We start from the raw sequence: 13991 nt of genomic DNA, 5'->3' as shown, positions 1-13991 counted from the left end.
AGGTACACCACATCCACAGCCTTCGTCACTAAGTGGGTCATCTTGTCATCGGAGATCGGGTTGGTTTGGCAGGACCTGCCATTCATAAACCCATGCTGACTGGGCCTGATCACAAAGTTATCTTGCGTGTGCTTTGTGATAGCACTCAAGATGATCTGCTCCATGACCTTCCCTGGCACTGAGGTCAGAATGACATGCCTGGAGTTCCCTGAATCCTCCCCTGCAACCCTTATTGTAAATGGCCTCCATTCAAGTGGAACTTCCCCAGTCAGCCAGGACTGCTGGTAGATGAAAGAAAGGGGTTGAGCACCTCCACCAGCTCCCTCAATACCCCTAGGTGAATCCCATCCGGCCCCATGGACTTGTGAATGTCTAATTGGCCTAGCGGGTGTCTAACCATTTCCTCTTGGACCATGGGAGCTTTGTTCTGCTCCCCCTCCCTGTCTTCTGGCTCAGGGGGCTGAGTATCCAGGGAAAAGCTGACCTTACTATTGAAGACTGAGGCAAATAAGGCATTAAGTACCTCAGCCTTATCCTCATCCTTTGTCACTATTTTTCTCTTTGCATCCAGTAAAGGATGGAGATTCTTCTTGGCCCCCTTTTGTTGTTGATGTACTGTAGAAAGATTTTTTGTTATCTTCCACAGAATTGGCCAATTTGAGTTCCAGTTGGGCTTTAGCCCTTCTGATTTTCTCTCTGCATGATCTCACTTCAGCTTTGTAGTCCTCTGGAGATGCCTGCCCCTTCTTCCAAAGCTCATAGACTTTCCTCTTTTTTCTGAGATCCACTCATATCTTGCTGCTCAGCCAAGCCAGTTTTCTTCCCCACCGGTTCATTTTCTGGCACACGGGGATGGCCTGCTCTTGTGCCACCAGGATTTCCTTCTTAAAGAGCATCCAGCCTTCTTGATGCTACAGAGATATGCTGTACAGAAGAGCTGGACAACCATGAAGACACAAATAACTGAAATGAAGTGAAATTTGGGAGTATGATGCGCAAGAGCATACATTTTAAAAAAATAACAAGAACCTTTGTTTAAATTGGGAGATTACTAACCAAAATGCAAAAAGGAGGATAAAGTTCATATTAACAGAGCATAAGATGACTAAGCAATCAATATGTGATAGCTGCGGAACAGAAGGAGATTATTTAGGGTATACTGATACACTCTATGTTATGGGTATTTTCAATAAAGGCAGGAAACAAAAGGATGAGGCACATGTGAAACCTACTCTGGGATAGCATATACATTTAACTCTAGTAATCCATGCCCAAAAAGGTGACTTCAAACTGAAACATGAAAGCAAGAATGTGGTCAATAATTCCTTTCTGACAAACAATAACTGGAAAGGAAGAGGAGCTGTTTCAGATAACAAAAGCAAACAGGTACAAACTGTCATGGAACTAGAACATTGGAACACTTCTTGCAATTCAAAGACTAAAGTTCAGGTATAGTTTTCCAAGAAGCATTAGGACAAATCCCCGAATTAACTAATTTTAAAACAGACATTTTTGCACTCTGATTTGCATGTGATGCAGTCCTATTCAAATGTATCACAGATCAATCTATCTTCTTTTAGCTGCACTGGTTCACATCCTTCAAATTTAATGCTTGAATCAGTATAAGGTCATGATTTGGCTTATACTATAAGAGACCACCATATTTAACAGAAGATGCTTTTTCTTTAATAAAGAGAATATCAATTTTCAGGTCTGCCTCTGAAGATATGTTGCTAAGAAAGATGATGCTTTACATCAGCATGGTTAATTAAGAAAAAAAACCCCAGCAGATTATTCTGCCTTCTGATATTGTAAACCTGTCATCTCTACTCTCCAGCTATTTGCTGGTTCAGGAACTAATGGAAATGGAAATTGCTTTTTCCTTTAAGCTAATTATTGCATACCAAGTGGTTATTCTAGGTTTGGGTCTTTTTTGGTTGGTTATGTTGGGTTTTTTTTTACTACTTTATTATTCTATTTTGTATTTTACTATTTTTCTATTATGATTAATAACAACAGTTCATAGTCATTTGACAAAACAACAAAACTGACAACATAGAAGAAAAGGAAAAAAATATGAATGACAAAAATTTGCATCAATACTCTAAACCTATCAGGTTTTGAATTTCTTATTAATCCTTTACTTAGCAAGCAACAATAGAAAATGTACTAATATTCAGTGATCAAGTGCTCTTGTCTTCACTGTTGCCAATAAGCTAACATAGCAAAATTTCCTTACTTCTGACCAGTCCAAACTAACCCACTGTGGGGGACAGGACTGATTGTTACAGGGCTCTTTTTCAATAGGCCAGTGTGTTAAACAGTTGGTATTGTCCAGCGTCTCCTCCTCAGAAGTTCCAATCTTTCTGATACAGAGAACTGTTCATGAACGCATTCCTCCATCACAGATCTTACTGCATTCTGACCAATCTCCTATAAACCATCTGGATAGAAAAAGTTAGGAGACTCAGTTAACGCATTTCAGAGATGGAGTAGATAATTACCCAAACCCAGAATCCAAATAGTTTAAATAACTAAATCTAAATAAATGTCAACAATACATGTATGTGAAATAAAGTAGAAACTTACGAGTCTTTTAATTGAGCATTTTTTCTCACTGCAATCATATCTTCCAATAATAATACTACTTCATATTTTTCTAGAGCAGCAATTTCCAGCCTAGGCTACAGTAGTTAGAAAGGAATGTTGAACCTGTCAAAACTGCAGCTATTTAGGTAGATTTGTACTGGACTTGTATGAAATTATTCCTGTGAAAGTGGTTCGCAACTGGAAATGTTTGGGAATCACTGCTGTAAATTACAGCACAAGTTAAAAGCCAATATGCTTGCCTCTCTAGTCTCATTGCAATAAAATAATTTGATCTCAAAATTGGGCTATATGAGATTTAACTCTCATATGATAATGAAACATTTCTAAATTTTTTATAGAAGGTTATACTGAAATGCAAAATATTCTCATTTATTAAACTAAAGTAAACACTAGTAAAGCATAATTCATCACAAAAAGACCTCAAAAATATTTAAAAAATGTAATATGCTATCACATGCTGCCAGCATGCCAAAAATGTCAGGCATGTCAGTCACTGTGGATGTTCCTGGTGATATGCTTGGAGCTGCCTCATAAGATCTGTCATTTTCTGAAGCCTCTGTCAAATAGATGTTCTTCTATCCTGTCATGTATTACAGAATATATAATATATTCTAATATGAACCTAAATCAATGCAGAGATGCAAACAAATATGCCATATTCAGTCATTTTTTGCCCAGTGAAAGAGAATTAATTTGTGATTATTCACCACCAAACTTATGCTCTTACCACAGTAGGGAGAATTAGAAGCTCTTCACAGCTTTGAGGGGCTGAGGAGTTAATTTTCAGTCGTTACAAAGATTTGCTCAAGTGCATTCTCAGGTACCTTTTATGTTTATACTATATCTCACATTACAATACTGTTCATAGGATCCTGAGAGAGTTACCTATATCTTCTCTTGAAATCTGGAACTTCAGAAGTTACTTATTGTAATAACAAACAAAATACTGTGAACAGTCTATGGTGCTGTTCAGAAGCCTCAAGTACAATGTAACAGGCATTCAGTCAGAAGGAGTAACATTTTCACCACAAATAAAGTGGAATTGTGTTAATTAAGAACAGGAAATATTTGGCCACTTTGTTTAAGTACTAAGCCTTAGTGGGTGATAAATCTTCCAGCCAAAAGGGTCAAACTTCTTTGGGGAACTATCTCAAAAGATGGTATTTGAACAACCTTCTTCTAGACGACTTACAGGATCAAGAATCAAGAAACATTCCTTAGGAGTTTGGCACTTAATGTTCACCTTGTGGTGGGCATTAGAATGGAGACAGATGTGGGTTGTTCAACAAGGCCAAGTGCAAAGTCCTGCACCTGGGTTGGGGCAATCCCAAGCACAATTAAAGGCTGGGTGGAGCATGGATTGAGAGCAGCCCTGGAGAGAAGGACTTGGGGTGCTGGTGGATGAGAAGCTCAACATGAGCTGGCAATGGGCACTTGCAGGCCAGAAAGCCAACTGTATCCTGGGCTGCACCAAAAGAAGAGTGGCCAGCAGGTCAAGGGAGGAGATTCTGTCCCTGTACTCTGCTCTCAGGAGAACTCACATGGAGTCCTGCATCCAACTTGGGAGTCCTCAGCACAGGAAAGACATAGATCTGTTGGAATGGGTCCAGAGGAGGCCACGATGATGATCAGAGGCCTGGAGCACCTCCCATATGAGGGCAGGCTAAGAGATTTGGGGTTGTTCGGCCAGAAGAAGAGAAGGCTCCTGGGAGACCTTATAGCAGCCTTTCAGTACTTAAAGAGGGCCTACAGGAAAGGTGGGGAGGGGGTCTTTATCAGGGAGTGCAGTCAAAGGACGAGGGATAATGGTTTTAAGCTGAAAGAGGGCAGATTTAGATTAGATATTAGGAAGATATATTTTCCTATGAGGGTGGTGAGGCATGGGCACGGGTCGCCCAGAGAAATTATGGATACCCCACCCTTGGAGGTGTTCAAGGCCAGGTTGGATGGGGCTTTAGGCATCCTGATCCAGTGGGAGGTATCCCTGCCCATGGCAATCTTTAAGTACCCTTCCAACTCAAACCATTCTATGATTCTATGATTCTATGATTTTATGATTCTGTGAACTGCTCTGATATATTCAAGCATATGAATATACTGATTAATACACCCTATCCACTTTCTGAATCTTGATGACTTGAGTTTCACCATGTTCATCAATGGCTCTGCTGTACTGGATGGAGAATGCAGAAGTATCCTACTTTGTGAAGGGTTTTTGTTTGGTCGTTTGGTTTTTGTTTTTAAAATAAGGTCATAATGTCAGTACAAAAAATAAAAATTGACTATGTTAGAATAACTATGTTAACACTACTTTTTAAAGTACTAATTTGTTAATAATTAAACCACACAAAGGAAGGGATATGGATATGTTTGGTGAAAAGAAACTGACCAAACATGACCACTTCCCAAATTCTGCTCTTGGGTACATGGCATGAGAGTTTAGTTACTGCACTTACAGCCACACTAAACAGTGTTATAGAAACAGAAATCAAATGCATATCCTTGCAGAATAAGCATATATTTACACATAGACTATGGGGGACAATAATTTAGATCTGGTTTTGAGACAGCACATCCACCTTCAAACACACTTAAGGTGAGAACAGCGTAATGGCTTCACTTCTGCTTACTTTATATTAAAATAAGTATGGTACATGGCACAGGGGGAATAAGTGTAAGACATTGCTCTGCCATCCTGCAACCTGTCACCATGCCCAGGGAAGCAGTTGATACTCAAAGAAGAAACTGGCTTCATGAAGACCTGTTAGATTTTAATGCATTATATAATAGTATTTTCTCATTCCTCATGGCGCCCTTCATGCTATAGTTTTAAAGTTTCTAAGAGACATTTAAAAGAGACCACAGTATTCCATTACTGTGCAATATCTACACTTAATGATTTTCATGCCCAATTAGAATTAGCTACAGATTATCATGAAACTTAAACTAATCAGAGCTTGTGAATCAATAAACTGTTGTACTATTTGTCTCAAAACATAAGAAGTAACTGTTGTGCATATGCCAAAATTATTTTCTAGTGCAAAATATCACTGCAGATTCTAGTTGGTTTTGTAGTAAGATTAAGCTATGCTATAGGTCCTTACCAAATTTCTTTTAGGAACAAATGAGTTTCTGTGTTTTAATTATTTTTTCAATATGTCTCATAAAGTTACTTTCAAAATAAAACTAAATAGACTTAACCAAGTATGCATCTAATCCTAAAGGTGCACAGCATTACTGTACAACACTGAGCATCCTGGAGAGAAAGGTTGTTTGACAAAACTATTATCAGGAAATGGTTTGGTCTACTAAGCAGTTTCTCTGTTTACCGTTTCTCATCTGAACATTTTAACCCAAATTTTAATATACTATACTTAAAAAATTTGGCAAATGTTTAGTGTGCAATGTAAATATCTATGGGAAAGTTAGTCTCCCCTCACCTCAAGATTCTTTGGTCATTATTGCCTTAAGAATGGCCCCTCCAGTTCTTTTCCAAGCATTAATCACCACACCTGACAATTCCATCATAAGAAAATACTTTGCTAGTATCTTTTTATTTATAATGTCTGAGTTGCGTAGTGTAGTCTAAACACCACTGTTCCTCAGTCGAATCAGGCCTCCTCTAAGTCAAAGTATGTATTTTCTACAATTGATTCCAGAGGAACAACAAACCATAACCGAAAACCTAAACCAAATATCCTGTCTGATAAAACAAGTTCCTAATGCTAGATCAGAATTTTATATCATCTTTGGTCAAATGGATTCATTATATATTACAAAGACTTTTCTATCTTTGCAAAACAAATGTCCATCTTAGTGATTAATAACTTACTCAGGTGGGCAGGGCTCAGTGTTGCAGGCTCTTGGGTTTTCTGGAGGCTTACTGTCAGATTCACAGTAATTGTTTTGTACAATGGAGTTATCATCCAGCCTTTTACACACCACCTCTTGTTTCTGCACACCTTAGGATTAAATGAAACACTATTAATTAATCATTCTTGCTCTTCTACTTGTTGAGTTAAAGTGTATTTCACCTATTGCTTATTAATCTTACTATCTCCACTTTAATTAGCTGAATGCTCCAGGTATGTGCATTCCAGTTGACTGAATGGCCCCTGACCACAAAAAATCTTTCATTTTCCTCCCATTTTAGGCCACTCCACTGAGAGAGGATATTAAATTGCTGCTGTTTTCTAAAACAAAGGCATATTTGTTATAGATTTACTAACAGATTGGTTTTATCTGTATACTGCACAAAATTAATTTTCTGTCTACTCTCCTCTCTTAGTAAAAGACACTTTAGTTTCCAAATAAAATGCCACCAAATAGACTGCGGTCACACTTCAATGCAGAATTATTGTTTATGTGCTGTGGTTTAAAATAAAAGAGCAATAATGGGACACAGTGCTGCAGTTTTATACATGTTATCCTATAAACATTTTCTTCATTAAAAAATAGAAGCATTATTCATTATGAAAGATACAGTTTGTCTCTGCGAACTCTCATTTTGTCTGGCACTCCCAGCTCCTCTTTCACTGTTAACCATCAACAGAACAGTTCAGAACTGATTATTATTCCCAAAACATAATGTCATGTCACTGCCAAGGCAACATTATGAAGTAACACATTAAGCAGATTTTGCAGTTTTTAAAAACATAGGTTCTAAAGAAAGGCATTAAAGAACCATTGATATGACAACAGGGCAGCTGAAGGTATTGTAGTAAACAGTGGTAACACATGGCCATCGCTCATGTTTTTAGAACAAGCGGTATGATGTTTGCTTAGCATAAAAATACTGTGGATCTGCAATTCATATGCAGTTCTTATTGAACATGAGTACTGAAATAATAGGATTATTTCTATAATAAAAGTTGAAAAAAAAGCCCTATACCTTTCTTAAAAACAGAAGCAATTATTTAACTTTTTCCAAATTGTGGAATGCATTCAGGTAAATAGGGATTAAAACATTCTGGTTTCAAATATCTGCAAAATTTACAGCCCTCTCTTCATTTTAAGACAAGCATTTTATAGGACCTAAATATGCAGTAATAAAATTAATTGTAAAAATGTTTTCAGACACTGAATGCCCGCTAAAAACATAGGATTTTCTTTCACCAAACATTTGTAGTCGTTTTGCTTATTTTAAACTAGCTAAACAAGTTACCTTGCAATTGTTTCATTTGTTATTCAATATGGACAAGAATCAAATCTTCTACTTCAGTTCCTAAAATGAGACCTATATGGAATTTAGGCCTTGAGATGCCTTAAGTTTGGCTTGGTTATGGACAGAAGTCTCCCAGTCTAAGCACAGAGGCACATGAAATGTCTCTATGATGTTATGTGTAAAGGACCTGGGGAAAATGGTAACCTTTTTGATGAGTCTTGAGGATGGCATGCAATCCCCTATGAGGCTGCAGATCCAGAAGTAGTAGGTATGATTCCTTTTCAACACTGAGGGGATTCCAACTTCCCATGAGCATACACTAACTTCTGTGACTTAGTGATTATTTTAGCTAAGGTGGGAAGACTGTGGTTTCTAGTCTGTAAATTATTTCTAGTTTTTATTCAGTTACAGTCTGAAGTAAAATGTCTAAACTATCTTGAGAGCAGGGATGAAAATCCATACCTGCCTATGCTAGATTAATTTCTTATTTAGTGGTAGCAGATTAAGTCCTTTTCTTGTCTTCCTGCCATCGGCCCCATGAATCTTGCATCCCTGGTTGCACTGTGTCCCAGAATGCTTATTAAAGAAAAAAATCTTCCTTTTCCCTATCCCTCTTAGACTCCTCAACTGTTCTATAGCAGACAGTTAAAGTACACTTCTGGAGATGTACTCCCAGTTGAAATCTATCAGTCTGTTATAGGTAATTGCTATTTAATAATTGACATGGCATCCTGCAAAATATGGGTATTATCCCTTACGTAAAAATATAGCCTTGTTAATTCAAGTACTTTCAGGAAAACCCAGCAGTCTGAATTCTAAGCACATAAAAATGTTCCATGTGTGTCCTCAACCCAAATGTGCATGCTCCTGGCAAGCAGGGTAGAAGTCAGATTCATCACTCAACATACTGCTTCCTACAGGTTGCCCGTTTAACAGATGAGAACTTTGTATCAATCCTCAAAATCACCTGCCTCCTCACCTGACCTCAAAATCATTAACTATGTTGAGACCAAAGATGCCTAATGCTGAAGTCTTCACTCTACTGCAGTACCCAAGTCCAGAGTTCCGGCTTTGCTGCTGGGATATCTCCATTTTGATTACAGCTACACATAACATTCTGAAAGTAGGTGCTTTAAATCAGACTGAAAATCATTTCACATCTTACATCTCAGGTTATCACAATAATTTTAAATTTATGAAAAATATATTGATTCATATGAGACAACTTGCAGGTGAGCCGGGTAAACCAATCAGCTTCTTCCATTTACTCTTCTTTCTACATCTGGATGCCACAACATTAGACAACACTAGGTACCACTAAACAGCACAGAAGACTGCCAGACTGTTTTCCAAGTGTATCCTACATACACAAATCTACATGAGCAAGCTAAAAAGAAAATACCATTTTTGAACAGTATTCAACTTCCATTTTGCCCGATAGTGTGGGAACATTCTATAGAGAACAAGGCCTGGATGCTGTGAGATTGTTTAATACTGAAAAACTCTAACAAATATTTGTTAGACAATTGATATAAGCCTTATTAGATAATGCATCTACGTATTTTAAGTATTGTATGTTCCCGGTACCATGTGTAGTTTAAATATCAGTAGCATGGAAAAATTGTGGATCCAATAGTGATAACCAACATTGTATGAATGTATTCGGATAGCTGAGAAATGAGTGGTCGTGTGTGTGTATGTGTTTGAAGTACTTCAAACGTCTGTAAGACTTACAAATTGGTTTTGATTAATCTTAGAAATACATCTCAAGCTCCACCAGGGGAGGTTTAGGCTGGACATTAGAAAAAAATTCTTCACAGAAAGTGTCATTGGGAACTGGAACAGGCTGCCCAGGGAGGTGGTTGAGTCACCTTCCCTGGAGGTGTTTAAGGCACAGGTGGACGAAGTGCTAAGGGGAATGGTTTAGTGTTTGATAGGAATGGTTGGACTCGATGATCCGGTGGGTCTCTTCCAACCTGGTTATTCTATGATTCTATGATTCTATGATCTCTGGGACCTTTCAATCTCAAATATCCACTAAGTCGGCAAACAGGTAGATTTACCTGGGGATTTTTGGAATGAAAGGCTTCAGAAGGAAAAATTTTTAAATACCTAGCAAAACATGCAGCTGTATTTGTGTGAGTGCCCCCCCACCCCCCGCCCTCCCACCCTTCTCCTTCTGAGAAAAGACCAGAGGAGTTAACGGTGTTATCTCTCTAGGGGAATGCCGATTTGTGAGAACACTCTGCATTTCAGTGTCACTCATCAGCAACTGCTGAGTCCTAGTGCAGACAACCTTTAGGGATAATTGAGTCAATGATAGAGGAAAATTCAAAAGATTCATTACGAATTATTGAGTGGATATTTTGCCACACTAACCCCAAAAAACATAGTCACTAAATTTGAAATGATTACAATGATAATCACCGAGGAAAAAAAAAAAAAAGAAGTGCTCAATTATTAGACCAAGACCCGACAATCATTTATATCCCAATGATAAAAGAATATGCTAAGTGGTGCATGGCAAATATTTTGAATTTACAAGTAGATCTAACGGATTACCCAGGAAGTATTGATATCCATTTACCAAGTCATGTTATTATTGAACATACCCATCAAGTAGTAAAAACATTGTTAGCAAAAAAAAAAAAAGGGGGGGGAGAATCAGGAGAGACACTGCGATTAGCAAGAGATGATCAAATTGTGCCGTAGTTGAAACATATACAAAATCATCAAAATTAGAGCAAATATAAGACAATGTGAAAGTGCTATTGAAAAACAGTTACTATGGGCAATGGACAGGTCTGTATAAGCTACTAACATGGGGACGAGGTTATGCTTGTGTTTTAACAGATAAAGGACCAGTTTGGGCACCTGTGAGGTGGATCAAGCCCACGCTGCTGTATGACAACTGTTAAGCCCCAACCACGAAAGCAGTCGACAAGAATGAGGAGCATGTAAACATTATGGATGCTCTTAATCCTATGGGTGGTAGTTAACGGATGTCCCTGGGTGATCGATTCTCAAAAGAATGGGTGGATAACAGGATGGGTATGAGAACTGTTGGTCAAAGGAGGAATGTCATTTTTAATGGTGTTAATTGCTTTGACAATTATCCTGTGTGTTACAGTGTATACAATGTCAGGTCAATCATATTCTTCATCCAGGATGAAGAATTCGATTAATACCTGGCTCCGAGCCTGGTGCGAGGAGAGGGGCTTTGGCTTTTTTGATCATGGGGGGGCTCACGCACCCCCAGGCTTTCTCGCTAAGGGCGGGAAACATGGGTCTCCTAGGGGGGCTAAAGCCCTTGCTAGAAACCTAGCCAAGCTCATAAATCGAGCTTTAAACTAGATGTGAAGGGGGAGGGGGTTGAGCCCAGGCTAGACAGGAACGAGCCTGGACGTGGGGAATTGGTGATTGGGAGAGGGTGTGCTGGTGAGGACCACCAGTACCTCACCGCACAAAAAGTGGGGGAGAACACAGCTGGGGGTGCCAAGGGAGATGCAGGCACTCTGGTGTCAACTACTCCAGTTACCAGGCAGTTGGGAACGAACCCTGTTCCCTCTAGGAGGGCTGAAGGCTCGGCAGCTCAGCTGAAGTGCATTTACACCAATGCACGCAGCATGGGGAATAAGAAGGAAGAGCTGGAAGCTGTCGTAGGGCAAGGGGCCTATGATGTCGTTGCCATCACGGAAACGTGGTGGGATGACTCATATAACTGGAGTACAGCTATGGTGGGGTATAAGCTTTTCAGGTGGGACAGGAAGGGTAGGAGAGGAGGCGGGGTAGCCCTCTTTGTAAGGGAGGACTTGGACTCCATTGAGATGGATGGTGACCATCAGGAGGTTGAGTGCCTGTGGGTCAAAATCAGAGGAGCCCACCAGAAGGTAGATTTTGTGATGGGAGTCTGTTACAGACCACCCAACCAAGGAGAAGCAGCTGATGAGCTCTTCTATAAACAGCTGCGGTCAATCTCTAGATCAATGCCTCTCATTCTGGTGGGAGACTTCAATCTGCCTGATATCTGCTGGGTGTACAACACAGCAGAAAGGAAGCAGTCTAGGAGGTTCCTGGAGTGCGTGGAAGACAACTTCCTCGCACAGCTGGTGAATGAACCCACAAGGGAGGGTGCCCTCCTAGACCTGCTGTTGGTGAACAGAGAAGGCCTTGTAGGGGATGTGGCGGTAGGTGGACGCCTAGGACTAAGCGACCATGAGATGATAAAATTTTCTGTTCTAGGTGAAGTGAAGAGGGTGGTTAGCAAGACTGTAGCATTAAATTTCCAGAGGGCAGACTTTGATCTCTTCAGAAGGCTGGTTGGTGAAGTCTCATGGGAGACAGTACTCAAGGGCAAGGGAGCCCAGGAGGGCTGGGAGCTCTTCAAAAGGGTGGTCCTAGCAGCTCAGGAGAAAGCCATCCCCGTGGTCCAGAAAAAAAGCCGGCAGGGGAGAAAGCCAGCTTGGTTGAATAGAGAGATCTTGAGGGATATCAAGAAGAAGAGAAATGTTTATGGCCTCTGGAAGAAGGGACAGGCCTCTTGGGTGGACTACAGGAGGGAAGTGAGATTGTGTAGGGAAAAAATCAGAAGGGCTAAGGCTCAGCTAGAAATTGGATTGGCCAAGTCAGTGAAAGATAACAAAAAATCTTTCTACAAATATATAAATAATAAAAGGCGGACTAGGGAGACCATACAGTCCCTATTGGACACAGAAGGAACAACAGTAACAGGGGATGAGGAAAAGGCTGAGGTACTTAATGCCTTCTTTGCCTCAGTCTTTAGTCGTAAGGAGGGTCGTTCCGTCTGTGTACAAACCCAGGAGCTAGAGGAGCATAATGAGGCTCCCATGATCCAAGAGGAGGTGGTCAGTGCCTTGCTAGCCCGACTGGACAGTTACAAGTCTATGGGGCCGGACGGGATTCACCCTAGGGTACTGAAGGAGCTGGCAGATGTGCTGGCCAAACCCCTTTCCATCATCTTCCAACAGTCCTGGAAGACTGGGGAAGTCCCACTGGACTGGAGGCTGGCTGATGTTGTGCCCAACTACAAGAAGGGCCGCAGGGAGGACCCAGGAAACTACAGGCCTGTCAGTCTGACCTCAGTGCCAGGGAAAGTCATGGAGCAGGTGATCTTGAGTGCTATCATGAAGCACATGCAAGAGAACCGGGTGATCAGGCCCAGTCAACATGGGTTCACAAAAGGCAGGTCTTGCCAGACTAACTTGATCGCCTTCTATGACAAAGTGACTCGGCTGCTGGATGAGGGAAAGGCTGTGGATGTGGTCTTCCTGGACTTCAGCAAAGCCTTTGACACAGTTTCTCACAGCATTCTGATTGAGAAACTGTCAGCCTCTGGCCTGGAGAGGCGCACACTCTCCTGGGTGGAAAACTGGTTGGATGGCCGGGCCCAGAGAGTGGTGGTAAATGGTGTGAAATCCAGCTGGAGGCCAGTGACAAGTGGGGTTGCCAGGGCTCGGTGCTGGGTCCAGCCCTGTTCAATGTCTTCATCAATGATCTGGATGAAGGCATTGAGTGCACCCTTAGCAAGTTTGCAGAAGATGATAAGCTGGGTGGAAGTGTCGATCTGCTGGAGGGTCGGGAGGCTCTGCAAAGGGATCTGAACAGGCTGGACCGCTGGGCAGAGTCCAATGGCATGAGGTTTAACAAGGCCAAATGCCGGGTCCTGCACTTGGGGCACAACAACCCTATGCAGTGCTACAGACTAGGAGAAGTCTGTCTAGAAAGCTGCCTGGAGGAGAGGGACCTGGGGGTGTTGGTTGACAACCAACTGAATATGAGCCAGCAGTGTGCCCAGGTGGCCAAGAAGGCCAATGGCATCTTGGCTTGTATCAGAAACGGTGTGACCAGCAGGTCCAGGGAGGTTATCCTCCCTCTGTACTCGGCACTGGTGAGACCGCTCCTTGAATCCTGTGTTCATTTCTGGGCCCCTCACCACAAGAAGGATGTTGAGGCTCGGGAATGAGTCCAGAGAAGAGCAACAAAGCTGGTGAAAGGGCTGGAGAACAGGCCTTATGAGGAGCGGCTGAGAGAGCTGGGGTTGTTTAGCCTGGAGAAGAGGAGGCTGAGGGGAGACCTCATTGCTCTCTACAACTACCTGAAAGGACGTTGTAGAGAGGAGGGTGCTGGCCTCTTCTCCCAAGTGACAGGGGACAGGACAAGAGGGAATGGCCTCAAGCTCCGACAGGGGAGGTTTAGG

General features: G+C 41.3%; 1 pseudogene; it reads right to left on the bottom strand.

Moving 5' to 3' along the window:
• The window catches only part of LOC138733780 (A disintegrin and metalloproteinase with thrombospondin motifs 6-like), a 62290-nt pseudogene that overhangs the window by 9292 nt on the left and 39007 nt on the right, over positions 1–13991 (bottom strand).

This window comes from Phaenicophaeus curvirostris (genome assembly GCF_032191515.1).
Source record: "Phaenicophaeus curvirostris isolate KB17595 chromosome W unlocalized genomic scaffold, BPBGC_Pcur_1.0 scaffold_34, whole genome shotgun sequence".
Classification (NCBI taxonomy): Eukaryota; Metazoa; Chordata; class Aves; order Cuculiformes; family Cuculidae; genus Phaenicophaeus; species Phaenicophaeus curvirostris.
Note: the sequence above shows the minus strand (reverse complement) of the source record. Positions and strands in the feature narration are given on the sequence as shown.